Raw genomic sequence first — 19,896 nt, forward strand, 5'->3', positions numbered from 1 at the left:
ACACGACTAAATATTTAAAACACTGAGTAGATAAAAAAATAAAACTGGTACAATTTTTTTAAATTGGATGCCAACAATATGAGTGTTTCTTTTAGCCCTACTCTGATGTATGTTTAAAATTTTTCTGAAAAAAATGTGTCCTTTCCTAACTTTTTTTTATTCTTGAACCACTAGAATAGCCAATGAAGGCAATTGATTTGATGTCCAGAAGTGTGCATGCATTCAAAATCCACGTATATATTTGCAGATATTCATGACTCATCCTTCTCCTACCCCCATTCCATGCCAAGTCCATTCTTATATTTCTTAGATTCAACAGATTCCTTATTTATATGTAGAAAGCATTTGCAAATCAAGACTCCTGGAGACTCTAGACTGGGACTTTGAATCTTCCAATGTAATTCTTGGTTCCCGTTCCTCAAAGCTTGGCCTTACTTCAGGTTCCTTTTGCTTTCAGCTCTTCCCTAGCAGCTTCTGCTCTGAGCCCCACAGAATGTTCTCAAGGTTGACAATGCTTCTCTCATCTATGCTCTGTTTCTGAGAGCAGGAAGCCAAGGCCAAATCACAGAAGCGAAGTGGTTTATTATACTATGCTATATAGTCAGAGTTGTTTCAGGCAGCAGAGTCATTTTCCGAACTCCAATGGAAAGAACTCAGTAGATCGTTTGATAGTTGCATGATACTACCAATATCCGAACTGATTATCCTCCCATGAAATGGAAACTAAATTGGCATAAAAAAGGAACAGAAAATACTTTATTGGTTAAATGTTGGATTTTTGGAGTTATGAAGATCAAAACTCAAAACTCAATTCCCTGAGACCTCAAGAAGATGAATTACTTCCGTGAGCGTCTGTATTTTCTTTTCTATAAACTATGTGATGATTAATTCTGAGTTGTTGGGCCGGCGCTGTAGCGTAGCAGGTAAAGCCACCGCCTGCAGTGCCAGCATCCCATATGGGCACTGGTTCAAGTCCCAGCTGCTCCATTTCTGATCCAGCTCTCTGCTATGACCTGGGAGAGCAGTAGATGGCCCAAGTCCTTGAGCCCCTGCACCCATGTGGGAGACACCCAAGCTCCTGGCTCCTAGCTTCGGATTAGCATAGCTCTGGCTGTTGTTGCTACTTGGGGAGTGAAACAATGGATGGAAGACCTCTCTCTCTGTCTTTTCCTCTCTCTGCCTCTCTGTAATTCTGCCTTTCAAATAAATAATTAAATCTTAAAAAAAATTCATTATTGCTGAGGAGACTAAAGTGAGGCACTGTGCGTTCTCCTCCCAATTAAATGGGACATTGAGTTAGGATTCCAGACATGGCTGGACTAGATTTGTGCATGGTACTCAAGACGTCGTTGCTTACCCTCAAACATATTAACAAGGAGGCATTGGATCACTGCTGTGTTATGTGACACTCTTACCTTAGAAACTGGTTCTCTTCAGAGCTCTTCTTTTCTGTGTTGGTTTTGCTGATTTTTCACCTCTCTGAACACAGCCCCCGATGATGTTCTAGGCTAACTCCAATCCTTCTTGGTCTACACATGAATTCCCTAGATCTGGTCTAATTGCATGCATTAATCTCTACATGGTCACTGGCTGTTTTTTCTTTCTTTTAAAATCTTCATCCCTTTTTTATCCCCATGCCTCAGATTTTGAATGTGAACAACAGAAAGTCATTATGTCCAAACTGAGCCTCTATTCCGTCTCTACCCTTCTCTTTGCTCTATTACCACTATTGAATTTTCCATCTCAGTTAAGGTTAGCACTGACCAATTGGGAATTCAAGTAGGTCACCATTCAAATTCGAACAACTTTTTGTTGAATCTTCATGCTAAAATATGATTATTATTATTATTACCAAAAGCTTGGCATATAACGGTGACCACAATTCAATTGCACTGGCCCCCATCATCTGCTTCTCCTTGACTCCTATTTGTTTGCATTTGTTTGGCAAAACAAAACAAAGCAAAACAAAACAAAATGTATGCGTCTCTCTCACCCAAGGAGACTTTATCTCCTTGCTTTTGATGTTGGTAACTTGAATGTGTCAAAAATTTCCTTTCACATTTTTTTTTAAAGTAACTCACCCGTATTCCATGAGATTAATTCTTCTCTAACTCTTTTGCTAAAATTCCCTTGAGTGGCTAGAAGAGTTGCTTCCATTTGCACAGTATACCTGTATCATTATTCTGGGATGATTTTTGCCTTTTTAGTCGGTTACCAGTATTTGAATACTAACTTTGGAAAAATTGGAAGGGAAGATTGAACTCTACAAAAGGACTTCAACAAGTTCATGAAAATGTATATTGTGAAAAATCTGAATTTATTTGAGAAATTTTTGACTAAAACAAACATCATTTAATTCCATTTTTCATGAACTTTTTGAAGAATTCTTGTATGATATTTAAGGTGTACATGTTAAACTATTTTAATGGTCTGTTGTTCAGTGGACAGTGGTCTGAATATATCTTATATAGGCATACACACAGTGGTCTGAATATATCTTATATAGGCACAAACACTGATAGCCTATACATTAGAGGTAGAATCAAACTTGAAAAATGTTGTTTCTGGGGCCGGCACCATGGCTCACTTGGTTAATCCTCCGCCTGTGGCACTGCCATCCCATATGGGTGCCAGGTTCTAGTCCTGGTTGCTCCTCTTCCAGTCCAGCTCTCTGCTGTGGCCCGGGAAGGCAGTGGAGGATGGCCCAAGTGCTTAGGCTCTGCGCCCGCGTGGGAGACCACGAAGAAGCACCTGGCTCCTGGCTTCAGATAGGTGCAGCGCTGGCTGTAGCAGCCATTTGGGGGATGAACCAATGGAAGAAAGACCTTTCTCTCTGTCTCTCTGTCTATAACTCTACCTGTCAAATAAAAAAAAAAAATACAAAAAGAAAAATGCTGTTGCTAAGGAATCCATAGGTAAAAGCTGGGTGACAAAGGTGATGCCTTCAAGGAATGCATCCAGGATATGAAGTTTTCTGGTATGGGTTCTAGTCCCTACTCAATCTGAGGGCTGAGAGCTTGACAGATATATTTAAACTCAGTCTTTTTCATTATTCAATTTAGTTCAATTGAATAGAAATGTTTAATTATGTATAATTTGGACTAAACTTGGTGACTCATGAAGATACTATTAAATAAAATAGTTTTTTTTGAAGATTTTATCTATTTATTTGAGAGCTAGAGTTACAGATAGAGAGAGGGAGAGGCAGAAATAAAAGTCTTCCATCTGCTTGTTCACTCCCCAAATGGCTTCAATGGCCTGAGCAGGGCCGAACTGAAGCCAGAAGACAGGAGCTTCTTCTGGATTCCCCATGTGGCTGCAGGGGCCTAAACACTTGGGCCATCTTCTACTGCTTTCCCTGGCCATGGCAGAGAGCTGGATTGGGAGAGGAACAGCCAGGACTCAAACCAGCACCCATAGGGGATGCTGACACTGCAGGCAGCAGCTTAGCCTACTACATCACAGTGTTGACTCCAGTAAAATAGTTTAAATCTGGCCTAATGATTTACATTGGAAGAAACCTTCACCCTTCACCTAACACTTTACATTTTTCACTTTTCCTGTCTGGCACATCTGATATACATAGGTATTCTTCTCATTTTTCACTGAGCACATGCCAGAATATATTTAGTATAATGCTTTTAATGCATAGCTGAAGAACAGTTTTTTTTTTTTCTTCCTATACTACAAATGCTAGTTTGGAGAACTTCAAAAACTTCATGAGAAAATGGAATTAAAAGATGTATTCATTTTGGTGCAAAAATTGTTGAAATCCGTGCATAGTATTTTTATAGTATGTATTTTTCTAAGAGCTTTTTGAAAACCCCAAATTGGGTGGATTTCTATATTTTTATCAAAACTTCAGCAAGAACTTCAATAATAACTCATTTGATTCTATAAGATTATTAACGCATTTTTCAACAGATACTATTAATGATATGAAATCTCCCCGAACCTCATTAGATGTTATTAGGAAACCTAGTAGCCTTGTTTACAGTTTTAAATCTAGGTTTAAAATGTTTTTATTTGTACAGAAAAGGAGAAATAAAATTTTACCTCCTGTAATTTCCCTGCTCTTCCAAAAATAGCATTGGGTCAAAAAACTGAAGATTCTGCCCATTTAAATGCTGCCATAGTAAAAATTTCACTGAATCTTGTAACATTTAGAGGTCAATTTTTAATGGGTTGTGATGAAACTTTACTAGGCTAATAAGCCTGGTTATCTTATTACTCACAAAAGCAGGAAAACACATGTTATTCTATTTATGTAATCTTAGCTGCGTTTCTTTTTCATGGTTCTAAGCTGCAGGACCAGGATAGTCCCCATGATGCTGAACTGAGATAACACTGGGGCTATAGTCTAAAAGCTATTTTGTTTTTTTTTTTTTTTTCTTACCATGGTTTTAGTTCGATTCAAGAGCCTGGTTCTTCTGTTGTCCCCCCATGAAAGCTCTCAGAGATTCTAAAACCTTCCTGGATGCTTTAGTAACAAAATGAAACTTCATTTCAGAAATCTACCATCAGAGCTGCAAACTTGGTTTGGTGAGGCAAGTGTCTCCCTTAGCTCGGCTCAAGCCTTGGCAGCCTGGGGAACTCTGCTGTGGAGAGACCGGAGTGTGGCCCCTTCCTTCCTCCTGTGGGACTGCCGCCCTGCACTGGGTTTCTGCGGGATCCGGATCTCTGGGATTGGGACACAAGGAGAGCTGGGAGGGAAAGGTGGCAGGAAAAGGGATTTAAGTGAAACAAGCAAAAATGCTTCCCTGAGCTTGGGAGCAGGAGTTTAAACCTTGGTAGGAGTTAAAAACTTATTTATTGTAAGGTCTGTGAACTCTTTAGCAACCTTTATGTGTCACCTTCCTACTTGACTCCTACTACTGAGGGCGTTTGAGCTCTCACTCCCTGGAGCATCATCTTGGCTTCCGTTAGTCCTCTTGGACTCCTGGCCCTTTTTGGGGAAAGGTTTGTATTTCCTTTGCTTTAGTGATCTGTAAGAGTGTTGGTCCTTCTCAGGGTAGCCAAGAAAATATTAGATGCGGCAAAGTGAAGACTCAACAAGGGTGAATTGATCTTACTGCAAAATGCTAATGTTTATCTTTGGAAGAAACTCACTCGATGTACAAGTGTAAAGTATCTCCTTTGTTTTTATCTACGTGTTTAAGATAGATGTAACTTAGATCCACAACCATTTACTAAGATAATAAGCGCTATAGTCATGGTTTGTAAGATGTCATTGGAACTTTACTGCAATTTCTTTATTCAAAAATTATTTATTCGTTGCCTTATAAAATTGACATCTTTTGTTGCAAAATAGCAGGAAAGGGTGAGATAAAACTTGGAGATGATGAAAAAATATATCCTGTTTGCCTGTTTTCTGTACAAAACAAAAGGTTAGAGCTGTTTTTTTTTTTTCAAAATAAAGCAAATAACTGGTCATCTGTAATAGCGCAGAGCTATTTTGAACAGTTTGATGTCATTTCTGCATCCCTCAAGCAAACAAAGGGGAAAGTCAGAGGAAAGGGGAAGGCAGCTTTGATAAGTTCCACCAGTCACTGGTCCCGGGGAGTGAAGCATCCTGTTTTTATCATGTGGCTGAGCAACAGTAGGAAAATAATTCCCTCTGATCAATGGGATCCATTTTTTGTTGTTATTCCACAGTTACCTGCCGTAAGTCCCCAAATAATCAAATGAAATGAAGGCCTTTCTAGTGACAACTGTGAAACAATGGTCAGTCTGGGTAAAGGTCATTGGAAAATTACAGTTTGAGGTGGAGAAAGACTGATGACCAGCCAGGGAGGTCTCGTGGTGCGCATAACATTCGGAGTCATGAATGTCAAAGTCACGGCACTTCCACCCGCGCCATCGATTCACACTCTGAGTGGTTGTGAAAGCCGGGGGGTTACATTGCTCACAAAGAGTAACAAAAAATTTAGTGCTCATAAAAATGAGTCATTTTGTCCAAACGTAAATGGATTTTAAATGGACTTTTTGTGGGTCCTAGGATTGCTGTATCCATTTATCATTCAATCATTTCAAAGGACTTCTGGCAATATGACCTAAGGGATTGCTACCATTTGGAACACATATCCATTCAGTGGTCTTATCTCTGGGCTTCCAGGTGCATTCCTATGGCATTTATCAACATAGCATCTATAGGATGTCACTTCAGCACAAGTACAAGTGCAGCAATTACAGGAAGAAAAGCACTTCTTTATCTGTCTTGATATCAGAGAATCTTCTACAGCCCCCATGCTGGGGAAGAAAGAAGAGAGCAGCATCTCCACATTTTAGTATCTTTAGGAATCTTATTTGAGGCACAGTTCTATCTTCTTTATGAATGTGCCTCTTTGGTTAATCTAAGATTATTTAAGGTGGAGCTATCAAGTAGCTAACTTGCTTGCTTTCCTGAAGGCTTTGTTAGAACTTGGCTAAAATACTTTTTAAAATCCAATCCATCGCCAGCGCCGCAGCTCACTAGGTTAATCCTCCGCCTTGCGGCGCCGGCACACCGGGTTCTAGTCCCGGTCGGGGCGCCGGATTCTGTCCCGGTTGCCCCTCTTCCAGGCCAGCTCTCTGCTGTGGCCAGGGAGTGCAGTGGAGGATGGCCCAAGTGCTTGGGCCCTGCACCCCATGGGAAACCAGGAGAAGTACCTGGCTCCTGCCATCGGATCAGCGCGATGCGCCAGCCGTGGCGGCCATTGGAGGGTGAACCAACGGCAAAGGAAGACCTTTCTCTCTGTCTCTCTCTCTCACTATCCACTCTGCCTGTCAAAAAAAAAAAAAAAATCCAATCCATCACCTGGATGCTTATTTTACTTGTCTGCAAAAATTTGGATATCTATATCTATTGAGACATGATACTCCTCAATGATTTTATTTGAATATTATTCATATAGTCTCTGATTGGAGGCAAGATCAGTTAAGATAATTTCACATAGCTTTTCTTTTTTTTAATTATTTATTTGAGAGGTAGAATTACTGACAGAGAAAAGGAAAGACAGAGAGATGTGTCTTCCATCTGCTGCCGGTTGGCTCTCCAAATGGCCACAAACGGCTGTAGATGGACTGATCCGAAGCCAGGAACCAGGAGCTTCTTCTGGGTCTCCCATGAAGGTGCAGGGGCCCAGGCATTTGGGCCATTTTCCACTGCTTTCCCAGGCCATACCAGAGAGCTGGATGGGAAGTGGAGCAGCCGGGTCTCGAACCGGCGCCCATGCAGGATGCCGGTGCTGCATGCGGAAGCTTCTTAGCCCACCACGCCATAGCACCAGTCCTTTCACATAGCTTTTTAAATAAATACACTCTTATAAAAGGAGAATTTGATTTAAACTTTTGTCACTTAGAACATCATTGCGATTTATATAGAATAGGCATACAATTTTATAATTTCTCTATGTATTTATCTATTAAGGCTTCAAGCCTTTGAGGGAATTGAAAAGATTCAAGAGAATCTTTGAGAATGAGGAGCAAGTCTCTCTGCCTCCCTCTTTTCCTGTTTTTCAGTCACAGGGCGTTCTACAAGATTGTGAGACAACACAGAAGCAGAGTCAAGAAAACCATTTTACTCAAGAGATCTGGCAGCTGAACTCTCCCCAAATGCCATATATATATATATATATATATATATACACACACACACACACACACACACACATATACATATACATATACATACATATATGCGCCAGTTTTAAACAGACTCAAAGATTTGCTGAGCTCCTGTTCACCTTACAATGTTGCTGTAACCATAAACTTGCTCCAAGTGAGATAACAGATTCAGAATAGTTGATGCTTAAAGCCTCTTGAGTTTTCTAACAAGGGATCTGGAACGTTTAAAAGCATATGAAGTTTCTCAGAGATTATTAACTCTGGACCACATTTTGAAGTATATCAAATGCTGTCTGCATTTGTCTGCACAGAAGGACATGTGCTAGCAGGCTAAGAAGGCAGAGTCAAGATGAGTAGTAATAAATCAAATTAGCAAATATTTATCGAACATCTTTGTGTCTCCAGCATTGAACTGTTAGGTGTGTGATGTATATAAAATATAAACGAAAAGACCTATGGGCCAAAACCCTTAAATTAATTTGAAAAGATAAGACAACTGCATAGAAAGTAGATGATACTGCAAAATTCAAGCAGCAATTCAAAATGAATATTTCAAGAAATGCCAAAAATACGAACATGGACCCCCACAGGAATATGAAAGGGAGTATCATTTACATTTTCAAGTTAAAAAAAGATAGCTTCATGTACTTTTGCTGTAGGGAATAATGTTTGACCTCAGGATGTAAATATTTATTTATTCTTCTTCAGAGACAGTAGGTTTGAGTTGTACAGTTGTCCTCAGTTAGAACCTGCATTTCATTGTGGGGCAAACAGTCCAGATGTCACAGGAGTGGTGTCCCTGGGATGGAGTTATAAATAAATTATAAAATAAAAATACACTGGTCAAGTCACCGAATTGTAGTGTAGGCTACAATGGCTCATTGCTCTCGAAAACATCACAATATGAAACAGCACTTAAGTTTTTATTTAAGTTGCTTGAGTTACTTGAATTATAAACGAAGTACATCCGTTCCTCCAAAGCCGCCTTCTCTTGAGGTCAAGTGTAGAGTATTATTTACTTTCTTACTTTGCCAATAAGACTTATTGGGAAGTCAAAACCAAAAATCTATCTCAGATAAATTACATGATTCCCTACTGTCTTTGACCCAAATTCCCCTAGTAAATCTTGATGTAAAATATTTAGTTCCATTTGGCATTAACTTTATTCGTACATCATGAGATACTACCAAAAGTTTAAAGAACAGTACAATAAATAGCTTTGGAACCCAATAAAAAGTTAATAAACAACTACAATGTTTTTCAATGAAGAAAAGACTTTAAAATCCAAGATTAAATTAACTAAAATATAGAGAGTAGAGAAAAATGAAAAAAGTCAAATTTCTTACCTTGACACAGGATGATCAAAACTTATTTCATTGCAGATGTTGATGGCATCTCATAGTTCTAAGAATGGTGTAGGACATTGGCACCAATCTCAGTAGAAGCAAAAAAAAAAAAAAAAAAAGGAATTTTACCTGGCAAGTTCATGCTGAAAACAAAACTGAAGGACACTGAAAGCAAAGCATATAACAAGATAACAACAAACCAAACTGTGGATCAATGAGGGGGAACTGGAAGAGACAGTGAAGTTGTATAATTCAGGAACAGAGCTATTTAAAATGTTTATGTAGGTTTAGGGACATCGCCAAGACAAACTCAGTTTCCTGAGATTTTCTCACTTGCAAATCCATGGGTAAAAGGAAGAAATGCGGGGCTGGCGCTGTGGCGCAGTGGGTAGAGGCCCTGGCTTGTAACACCAGCATCCCATATGGGCGCCAGTTCCAGTCCCCACTGCTCCACTTTCAACCCAGCTCCCTGCTGACATACCTGAGAGGGCAGCGGAAGATGACCCAAGTCCCTGCATCCACATGGGAGACCCAGAAGAAGCTCCCGGCTCCTGGCTTCAGATCAGCTCAGCTCTGGCCATTGAGGCCATTTGGAGAGTGAACAATTGGATGGAAGATCTCTCTGTCTCTCCCTCTTTCTGTCTCTACCTCTCTCTGTAACTCTGTCTTTCAAATAGCTGAAAATAAGTCTTTCAAATAACTAAAAATAAATCTTAAAGTAAGGAAGAAGGAAGAAACTGATCAGAATCCCCAGAGTGTCTGGAGAGAGAGCCTTTTGGCAGGGTTGGAGCATTTGGGGAACAGACAGAAATTATTGAGCCCAGCAGCAAGGAACCAGGATTGTAAGCCCTTAGCCTCATTCTCAGCCTTCTCTGCCATTCTGCTATTAAGCCCCCCATTGAAGAAATTTGTAGAGCCGGTGCCGCGGCTCACTAGGCTAATCCTCCGCCTTGCGGCGCTGGCACGCCGGGTTCTAGTCCCGGTCGGGGCGCCGGATTCTGTCCCGGTTGCCCCTCTTCCAGGCCAGCTCTCTGCTGTGGCCCGGGAGGGCAGTGGAGGATGGCCCAAGTGCTTGGGCCCTGCCCCCATGGGAGACCAGGATAAGTACCTGGCTCCTGCCTTCGGATCAGCGCGGTGCGCCGGCCGCGGCGGCCATTGGAGGGTGAAACAAGGGCAAAAGGAAGACCTTTCTCTCTGTCTCTCTCTCACTGTCCACTCTGCCTGTAAAAAAAAAAAAAAAAAAAAAAAAAAAAAAAAAAAAAAAAAAAAAAAAAAAAAAAAATTGTAGAAAGCAAACAAGTCCTTCACTGATGGATGTCGCTCCCCTTCTTCGTGGAGGAACGACACAGGACCCTGCGCTGTTCTTTTGTCTGCTCGGCCCTTCCCGGGTTTGCTGCTGGTCCTTCCCGGGTTGGCTACCTACCCTTCCATCTCCATGGAAGGGCGGTTCCCCCTGCCACTTTCCCCACTTCCGCGGGGGAGCGGCACACCGCCGGCCGGCTCTCTCGGGGGCTGCACAGGTGTTCCTTCAGATAGATGTATTGGTATGTTTGGTTGTATTTCAAAGATCTCCGAATTTCTGTTTGTTTTTCTTCATTGTTTTTTTTCCCCATATTGAGACATCTCAACTGACTCACCTCATTTTTTTTGATGATTTTTCCTGCCATTTCAAATTTGCTGTTGAGACCTTGTAGAGAATTTTTCATTTTAGATTTTCTATTTTTATAGTTCACATATCTTTATTGATATTATTTATTCTGAGAAACATTATTCTTATACATTCCCTTAAATCTTTAAACATAGTTTCTTCTTCAATCATTTGAACTATTTTGTAATAGCTGATTTAAGCTCTTCATCTAATAAATCTGATGGATGATTCTTTCAAGGACAATTTCTACTGACGGCTTCCTTTCCTGATATAGGGTCTATGCTCTTCTGTCTTTTTGTAAGCCTTGTAATGCTTTTATTGAAGCTTGGACATTTTAGTAAAATGAATGTGTTAATTGGAAATCAACACCACTTGATTAGCAAACAGACTAAAAGCAAAATAGAAGCAATAAATTGTCAGTTACAACTATTTCTAAAGGAAATAGAAATTATAGCAATTATCTGACATAGAAAACCTGGGATGATCCAACACAAAATTAATCAATGAGACAATATTTTGTTATGTGAACTTGATCAATATATAATAGTTCCAAAGCTTTGTGCAATAAATAACTTACCATCAGTTCTTAGTTGACTGCAGAAACAGGAAAAGCTAAACTCTATTGGGTGACAACAATGGCAATTAAGAAAGGAATATCGAAGTTTTGAAAAACATAATTTAAATTGTTATTATAAACATTTTAGACCTAAAATTAGAGAATGTGTACCTCCTTTTCATGCAGCCATTGAACAGGACACTATGCTGCTACAACTTCAATAAATTTACTCACAGCAAGGATTTATTTGTACTATCTGTGGTACAACTCAGAAATTTTAGAAATTAACCTAAAATGATTGTTTTCAAAACTCAAACTGTAAGTTAAAAATACTACTCTCAGGGCCGGCGCTGTGGCACAGTGGGTTAACGCCCTGGCCTGAAGTGCCAGCATCCCATATGGGTGCCAGTTCGAGACCTGGCTGTGCCACTTCTGATCCAGCTCTCTCCTGTGGCCTGGGAAAGCAGTAGAAGATGGCCCAAGTCCTTGGGCCCCTGCACCCACATGGGAGACCCAGAAGAAGCTCCTGACTTCCAACTTCATATTGGCACAGCTCCAGCCGTTGTGGCCAATTGGGGAGGCAACCAGCAGATGGAAGACCTCTCTCTCTCTCTCTTCCTCTCCTCTCTCTGTGTAACTCTGACTTTCAAATAAATAAATAAATCTTTTTTTAAAAATTACTCTTATTGTATAATTATTGGGAAAAAGAAGAAACAAGTTACCATAACTTAGCATTTAGGGAAAAAATTCAGATCATTATATGGAATTCATTTTAATATGTCAAATAAATTTAATGCGCTGTATTTTTCAGTGTGTGCCATTGTGCTAATTCTCTACATAGATTATTTTCTCCATTTTAAGGAGATGAATCCTGAGGATCAGAAAGTGAGTGCCTCTGAAGAGTCACCTGTGGAGGGGGTAAATTCACTACCTTAAATCCTATTCATTATTTAAGAGGAATCATGACAATAAATAAACTAAACCACATAAGTTTATATAATCTAATTTAAGAGGTTAGAAAAAGAGAAAACCAGCTTAATGTATGCATGAGAAAGGAAACTGAAAATTTTTTAAGTATATTTTTGGTCAAAATAGTATTTTGTATTTATACTTGATTACCCTGGTAGCAACCAACCAAAATGCACAAAAAGCCCCAAAGAACTAAAAATATGAAACAACATAGAAACACCAAACTCTTCTTATCCCCCCAAAACATAGTAGCAAGTAAAACATAATTCTAGAATTCATTTTAAGAGATAACTAAAGCCAAAATAAGCTTGGATTTTTTTAATTTATATTTTAAAGATTTATTTATTTTGCTTGAGGTCAGAGTTACACAGAGAGAGGAGAGGCAGAGAGAGAGAGAGAGAGAGAGAGAGAGAAAGAGAGAGGTCTTCCATTTGCTGGTTCACTTCCCAGATGGCCACAATGGCTGGAGCTGCGCCAATCCAAAGCCGGGATCCAGGAGCTTCTTCTGGGTCTCCCATGTAGGACTTGGGACATCTTCTACTGCTTTCCCAGGCCATAGCAGAGAGCTGGTTAGGAAGAGGAGCAGCCAGGTCTTGACTGGCGCCTATATAGGATGTTGGCACCGCAGGCAGTGGCTTTACCTGCTACACCACAGCGCCGGCCCCGGAAATTTTTTATTATCTTAAGATTCTGTCACTTTCTTTTCATAGTTCATTGGTCAGAACTTCTAAAACAATATTAAATAAAAGAAGCACAGTAGAATCAATATTATTTTCTATGGCAAATGTTTCTAACATTTCACCATTAATTGCATGGCTTGTGACATATTTTTTAAAAAGACTTTATTTATTTCACAGTTAGAGTTACAGACTGTGAGAGGGAGAGACAGAGAGAAAAGTCTTCCTTCCTCTGGTTCACTCCCCAAATGGCAGCAACAGCCGGAGCTGTGTCGATCTGAAGCCAGGAGCCAGGAGCTTCTTCCGGGTCTCCCACACGGGTGCAGGGAGTGCATCTTCTACTGCTTTCCCAGGCCATAGCAGAGAGCTGGATAGGAAGAGGAGCATGCAGGACTAGAAGCAGCATCCATATGGGATGCTAGTGGATTAACCTACAGAGCCACAGTGCCGTCCCCATGACACATTCTTAATCAATGCCCTTATCAGGTTAAAAATGTTTTCTTAGGCCGGTGCCGCGGCTCACTAGGCTAATCCTCCGCCTTGTGGAGCCGGCACACCGGATTTGAGTCCCGGTCAGGGTGCCAGATTCTGTCCCGGTTGCCCCTCTTCCAGGCCGCTCTCTGCTGTGGCCAGGGAGTGCAGTGGAGGATGGCCCAGGTGCTTGGGCCCTGCACCCCATGGGAGACCAGGAAAAGCACCTGGCTCCTGGCTCCTGCCATCGGATCAGCGTGGTGCGCCAGCCGCAGCGTGCCAGCCGCGGCAGCCATTGGAGGGTGAACCAATGGCAAAGGAAGACCTTTCTCTCTGTCTCTCTCTCTCACTGTCCACTCTGCCTGTCAAAACAACAACAACAACAACAACAACAACAAAACAAAAACAAACAAACAAAAAAAATGTTTTCTTATACAAGTCTTTCCCCATTTTGTTATCTCGTTCCTTTAATGTACTAAACACCTCCCATATCAAGGTTTTCATATGTGCTATACAATTAGAATCTTTAGCCTTCATTTTTAATAGCATGTTTCCCCAAGATTGCATCTTTTAACTGCATAAATTTCTGTGTTACGTGGTCCCATGGTATTCTTCCTTTCCTCTCAGAATATTAATCCCATTTGAATTATGCTAAGCTATTTGTTTATTGCCTCTTGTCCTTGTAAGCCCCAAGCATGGATGCAGTATTCTGTCCAGCTGGCTGTAGTTCTAACAATTAGCCATCATATCATTCTCTTGCCTCATGGTGTTTGCTTGATACATGTTGAGTGAAAAAATGAAATAATAGCTTTAATAAGCTAATAACTCACAATTGGCTATCTTCAAAATATAATTCTTAGGTTTTTTTCTTCCAATCCGTAACCTTTGTAATATTCTCTGATTCCTTTCTGAAGCTCAACTATTTTTTTTTATGTTTTGTTAAGTCTTCTTCAATCAAGGTCTTGGAAATCACACTTCCTTTACTCTCTAATTATCATTTCTGATTTTGCTTTGTTTTTCTTCTTTTCAACCAAGTGACACTACATATTTATTTTTCTGTCTGTTATCCAGAAATAGAATGTAAGGGACTTACTCCATTTGCTTCTTTGTGTCATCCCCAACATCTACGACAACACTTTGTAGGTTCTCAGCAGATAAATATATATATATATATATATATATACACACACACAAAGCATTAAAATCAAAATAAATTCTTAGTTTTTAGTAATTATGTAATAAAATTTTAAAATGCTAATATATGATTATTCACCAATAATTTGGTCTTGAGGTCTCTATCTTGAGAGTGAACATAAGCTTTTACCCTGCCTTTACTTCTGCCCTGAGCAGAAGTTCAAGTGATTTGGTCATGGAGGTTGACCTACCTTTCATGGAATGCTTTTTTCATGCTGGCAGACAGTTTAGTGTATCAGAGTTTGGATATGTGACCAGGTATGTCTCTGATAGGAATTTTGTTTGTATTGGCAGAAACTCTGTGACTCATGTCTGAATTGTGTCCAGTTTGTCCTTACCAAGACAGTGGCCCCCTTGGAAAGACCTCTGACTGGAAAGAAGATGAGGTTCAACTGAGTGTGTATGTGTCAGGTGAGACACAAACAGGAAGTGGCATCAAAATTCATGGAACAGAAGAAATTTGTTACTCATAGGTCACAGAGGTTAGAGGTACCATGGGGAGGCTGGTGGGAAGTCTGGAGTTGGCTGGGGGCTCAACTCCAGTGAGTGAGGAGTTGGACAGGATTGTGGGATGGTGTTGTAAGGTTAGGGGTAGGGATAGGGTTAGGGTTGGGTGTTACCCTTTATACCTCCATTGGGAGTTATGGATTGGTTAGTTTTTTTTTTTCAATACACTTTCATAAGTATAAAGGAGAGAATTTATTTAGGTGATTCTGTGTTGAGTATGAGGTTGCATACAGTCAACAGCTGTGGAGTGTGTCGGGTGGCGGGTCAGTACAACCTGAGGAAGAGCAGCGTTGTGTGACATGACCACGTAGGGAAAGGAGTTGTGACGAGGCCGCAGGTCACAGGGCATAGCTGCACTTTTAACAGCATCAGTTAATCCTAAACTTATGACACGTTCCCTCAACAAACGTATGATACCAGTATTCTCCCTGCCTTGGACTTGCGAATGACATTTGTTGATTGTTTCATGCCCTAATTCTTGTTTGTAGCATTCTTGTTAATGAGATGTGAGAAGAAAAAAATTAAAGTCACAGAGGCCTGGTTGTTGTACATTAGGACAGGCTAAACAGAGATGAAGCAAGAGGGAGGAGGAATTACAGCATCTATTAGTTATGGGCGGGGATTTTTCCACACTGGAATTTACTGTAAGAGAATTTGCATTTGGAAAGACACCTTTTTGAGAGCGAGTGTTGCAAAAGTTGGTACCCTGTGCATTAGCACCACACACACTTACACAAAGATAATTTTCGTCCTTTAGGATTGTCTTGAGATGCTAAATATGGATTTTTTGTATGCACATTGTATTCTCCGGGAGGTGAGGTCCTGAGAAATGGCACTGTGTGAACCTGTAGTCATAAAAGAATAAAAAAATAATGAAGCCCATCCCCTGGGATGGTGAACTTAAAACGAAGTTCTCAGTTCTACCTGTAATTCAATTCAATACACTACACTAGAGCCAAGAGTTTATTTTCTCAGACTTTATGGAAAAATATTCTAAAGAAAAATTGAGAGAGGTTGGTTGACAAAGTATTAGAGGTATGGTAGTCCTCAAAAAATAGACAAAACACATAGATACACATATGGATGCAAATAGGGACATACACATTCTCATGTAAAAAAGAAAAACTATAAAAGAGTTTACACAGAGTTCCAACTTTCTGCACAAGGAAGAATGTCCTGTTTAGGACTCAGTGTTCCAGCAAAAAGATAGATGCTTTGGAGCTGAAGGAAAAAGTCTCAAAATTCTGCTGCTTGCATTTAATCCAACTTCTATAGAGCTCCTTTCTCTAAGGATTTGGAGTCCCTTCTGGAAGAATGGGGAAGATTGATGGTGGTCAAGGTTGGATTAACACAAAGTTTCTGGTTCCACAAGTGAAACTGGATCCCTGGGGACATGGAAGTTTCTGTAGGATTTTTCAAATAAACAGACTTTGGAAGCACCGATAGAGGCTCATTGCTGATGGAAACTTGAGAAATTGGCAGGAAGAATGATACCAATGGCTGGTGAAAAATGTTTGGTTAGAGCAAACTTTTTAATGGCAAAGAATGGGCAGTCTCAAGGGATGGATGTCTTACTGATTAATTTATTCTGCCAAGTCTCCATGAGGCGTCATCAGTCATCTTTATGTCTCCCTCTGTGTTGTGCTTTCTTTTGCTTTAAAGAAGCATTAGAACTGAACACTTGTTGAATTTAAAATGATTCTTCAATAAATAAGAAAATATTATTCATGCTTACATCTGATTATAGCTTCTGCTGAAGAGATTTGCCATGAACCAGTGAAGTGCAGCTCCAAGATTATAACAGAATTGGACAAGATTCATGAAAGAGTGATCTTTGAGACATATACACCATACATTCTTAAATTTTGTAACAAAACCCAAAGGATAATTTGAATATCTATTGTTGGTTGGATTTATCAGGATTTAAGAGCAAAAAGTGATCACTTTACCTGTGTTCTGGAAGGCAGATTTAGTAATGACATTTATATATGAGATGCTAGGACAGATGTGAAAGGTAGAAGTTCAGTAGGCTGGTCTCTGCCTCTTGAAGTTGGACCCTCAGTGAGTGGGGTTCTGTTGGACAGCAATCAGGTCAGCTTGTCTACAGCAATTTAACCATTGTTCAAAGCTTACTCAGACAGACAATGGGAATTATACTCCTTAATTTTCCCCTAGTAAATGAAAATGAATCATGACTAATTTAGGCATGGACATTAGCTACATTTGGAAATTAAATTAATCCAAGTTGGAGGTAGATTACTTGCAGATATTGATGCAGGCGGCCATGAGTGGTGTGATCATGTTCCACACGTGAACAAAGAAAATTTGGGCAAGGCAAACTCAACGGCGAAATTTCTAAGTGACTAGGTTTCAGCAACCATTCAACCCAACAAGTTCTCTTTATCGAATAGCAAATAACTAAGACCTCAGAATCTAAAATAATCCATAGAATTAGCATAAAAAACTAATCTCAGGACACAGATTAACTAAACATGAAGTCCTGGTTAATATGTGCCAGAGATAAAATAAGTAGGATCTTGCCCAAATAATCCAAATACTAAACTAAGGTTGGCAGAATGCATGGAGGGCAAAGAAGAATGGTGGTCTGCTGGAGGAACGTTTGCCCCATTCCCAGTGAGAGGGATTTCTAAGTAAGAGTTCTGTAGAAACTCTATGCAAGATGGCAATTAGGTGATGGTGTATATACTGTGTATATTCTGTGACTCTCAAGTTAGGTAGTCCTGTACTATCAATTGGTTTGTTATAGATATGGTAATATACAGTAAACAAGATCATTCATATAGAGTAGCTTTTTTAAGATTTATTTTATTTATTTGAAAGACAGAGTTACAGAGAGAGGTAGACACAGAGAGAGGTCTTCCATCTGTTGGTTCACTCCCCAGATGGCCGCAATGATCGGAGCTGCGCCAATCCAAAGCCAGGAGCTAGGAGCTTCTTCCTGGTCTCTCACGTGGGTTCAGGGGCCAAAGGACTTGGCCTATCTTCTACTGCTTTCCCAGGCCATAGCAGAGAGCTGGATTGGAAGAGGAGCAGATGGGACTAGAACGAGCGACCATATGGTGTGCTGGTGCTTCAGGCCAGGGTTTTAACCCACTGTGCCGCAGCACTGGTCCCATAAGAGTAGTTTAACTTATTAAATTCTGACAGTCCATTTCATTTTCCTTGTGCAGATACCACAAAGTCAAACAAGGGAAAGCAACTATTGGAGCTAACAATCAAAATTTGTGTATGGGGCAAGCACTTTGGAGCAGTGAAGTAAACCACTGGTTGGGATGTCTGCATTCTATACCAGAGTGCATGCTCAACTCAGTTATTTTGATTCTGATACAGCTTCAGGCAAATGCACCATGGGAGGAAGCAGATGATGTTTCAAGTGTTTGACCTCTGCCAGCCATGTGGGAAACTCAGATGTAATTTTGGGTTATTGGCTTCAGCTTTTCCCAGTTCTGATCGTTGTGGGCATTTAGGGAGTGCACTACCAGGTGGGAGATTTTTTTTTTCTCCCTCTCTTTCTCACCGTTTCTCTATATTGCTCTACCTTTCAGGTAGATTAAAAATATAATAAATAATTAAACATTAAAAAACTTGTTACTACCATCTGCCCCAAAGAGGACAACCAGTGATTAGAAGGAATATGAACATGACAGCCAGGAATAAAGTCAATAGTGCATTACTGGTGGAACTTCTAGGACTGCCTCGATGGACCTATTTGCACTTTGTTTTATCTCTCACCTCCTCTCTAAACTTTCTCTCCTTTCCAGAAAGAAATGTCTCACTCAGATATTAAAGCCATTTGCTCAGAGCAATTCTGAAGACCTCTGGCAATAGAATATGTATTTTTTTTCTATTTACTCTTTTAATTATGTACCATGTAACCAATATAAATGTAGGAAATAAACCACACAGTATTCCTGGATTGGATTTCTTCTGGCAGTCAGTTTAGTCTAAATCTTCATAAAGCAATGTATTTGTGGTCGTCAGTACACAGAGGTTATATTTACTCCAAGGAACATAAAAAAGAAAAGCAAAGCAACTCTTCTAAAATCAGAATACATAAAGTCAGAATTAGATATGAAACCTTCTGTTTCCTGGTTTAACATTTTGGCACTCTTCTTCCTTTAGCTCCTTTTATATGTCTGCAGCATTTGGTATGATCTGGATTACTTGGAAGAAAATGAGTCCAAAAGTGACTGTCTTCTTTTAAGGTCTATGGTTCCATGTGGATAGTAAAAACCGCAAAATGAAGTACTCTTTTAAGGTGGGGTTGGGTTTTGCTATATAGGGAGAGATTTAATAAAAACTGGTCTCAGTACTGAAAAATCAGTAGTGCATATAATGTTTCATGCTTTTAATACATGCATCTTGAGCAGTTTAATGTGATTTACAGAAAACTGTTACTCTCAGTAAAAGGTAGAAAATGACAAATGGATTTTTATAGTATGAAATAATATTTCAAAAATAAGGCTGTCAATATACTTTTGTTTCTCTGTCTGGTGTAGTATAATTCCTGCTCATACACAAAACTTGATGCACTATGGGATTACGAATGGAGACTCAAAGGGGATTTTAATGATGATTAATGCTAATTCTCTCTCTCTATATATATATATTCTTGATGAATGCAAAAATCTATTTAATAAGATGATTTAAGATGTTCAAAAAAAGTTTGTGCAAACTTACAGCAAGCTTTATTTTAAAAATTGAATTTTTTGTTTTAAAAGGACATCATCCAAGATGTGTTTTTAATCAATTACCTTTGCAGATAATTCAGAGGGAAACATGTATGGAAAAACAATGGCATGATTAACTGGGCGTTGACCTCGTATCATGGCACTGGTCCAGAGAGAGCTTATTAGTTTTAGCTAGCAGTAAATATAAAACCAAGGGCATCATAAATCACAA

At 39.8% G+C, this 19,896-nt stretch overlaps 1 pseudogene; it reads left to right on the forward strand.

Annotated features, from left to right (window-relative positions):
- LOC100352591 (agouti-related protein pseudogene) overlaps positions 1-19,896 on the forward strand; it is a 70,987-nt pseudogene that overhangs the window by 19,751 nt on the left and 31,340 nt on the right.

Source organism: Oryctolagus cuniculus, chromosome 5 (genome assembly GCF_051225735.1).
Source record: "Oryctolagus cuniculus isolate XC-2025 breed Fujian yellow rabbit chromosome 5, ASM5122573v1, whole genome shotgun sequence".
Lineage (NCBI taxonomy): Eukaryota > Metazoa > Chordata > Mammalia > Lagomorpha > Leporidae > Oryctolagus > Oryctolagus cuniculus.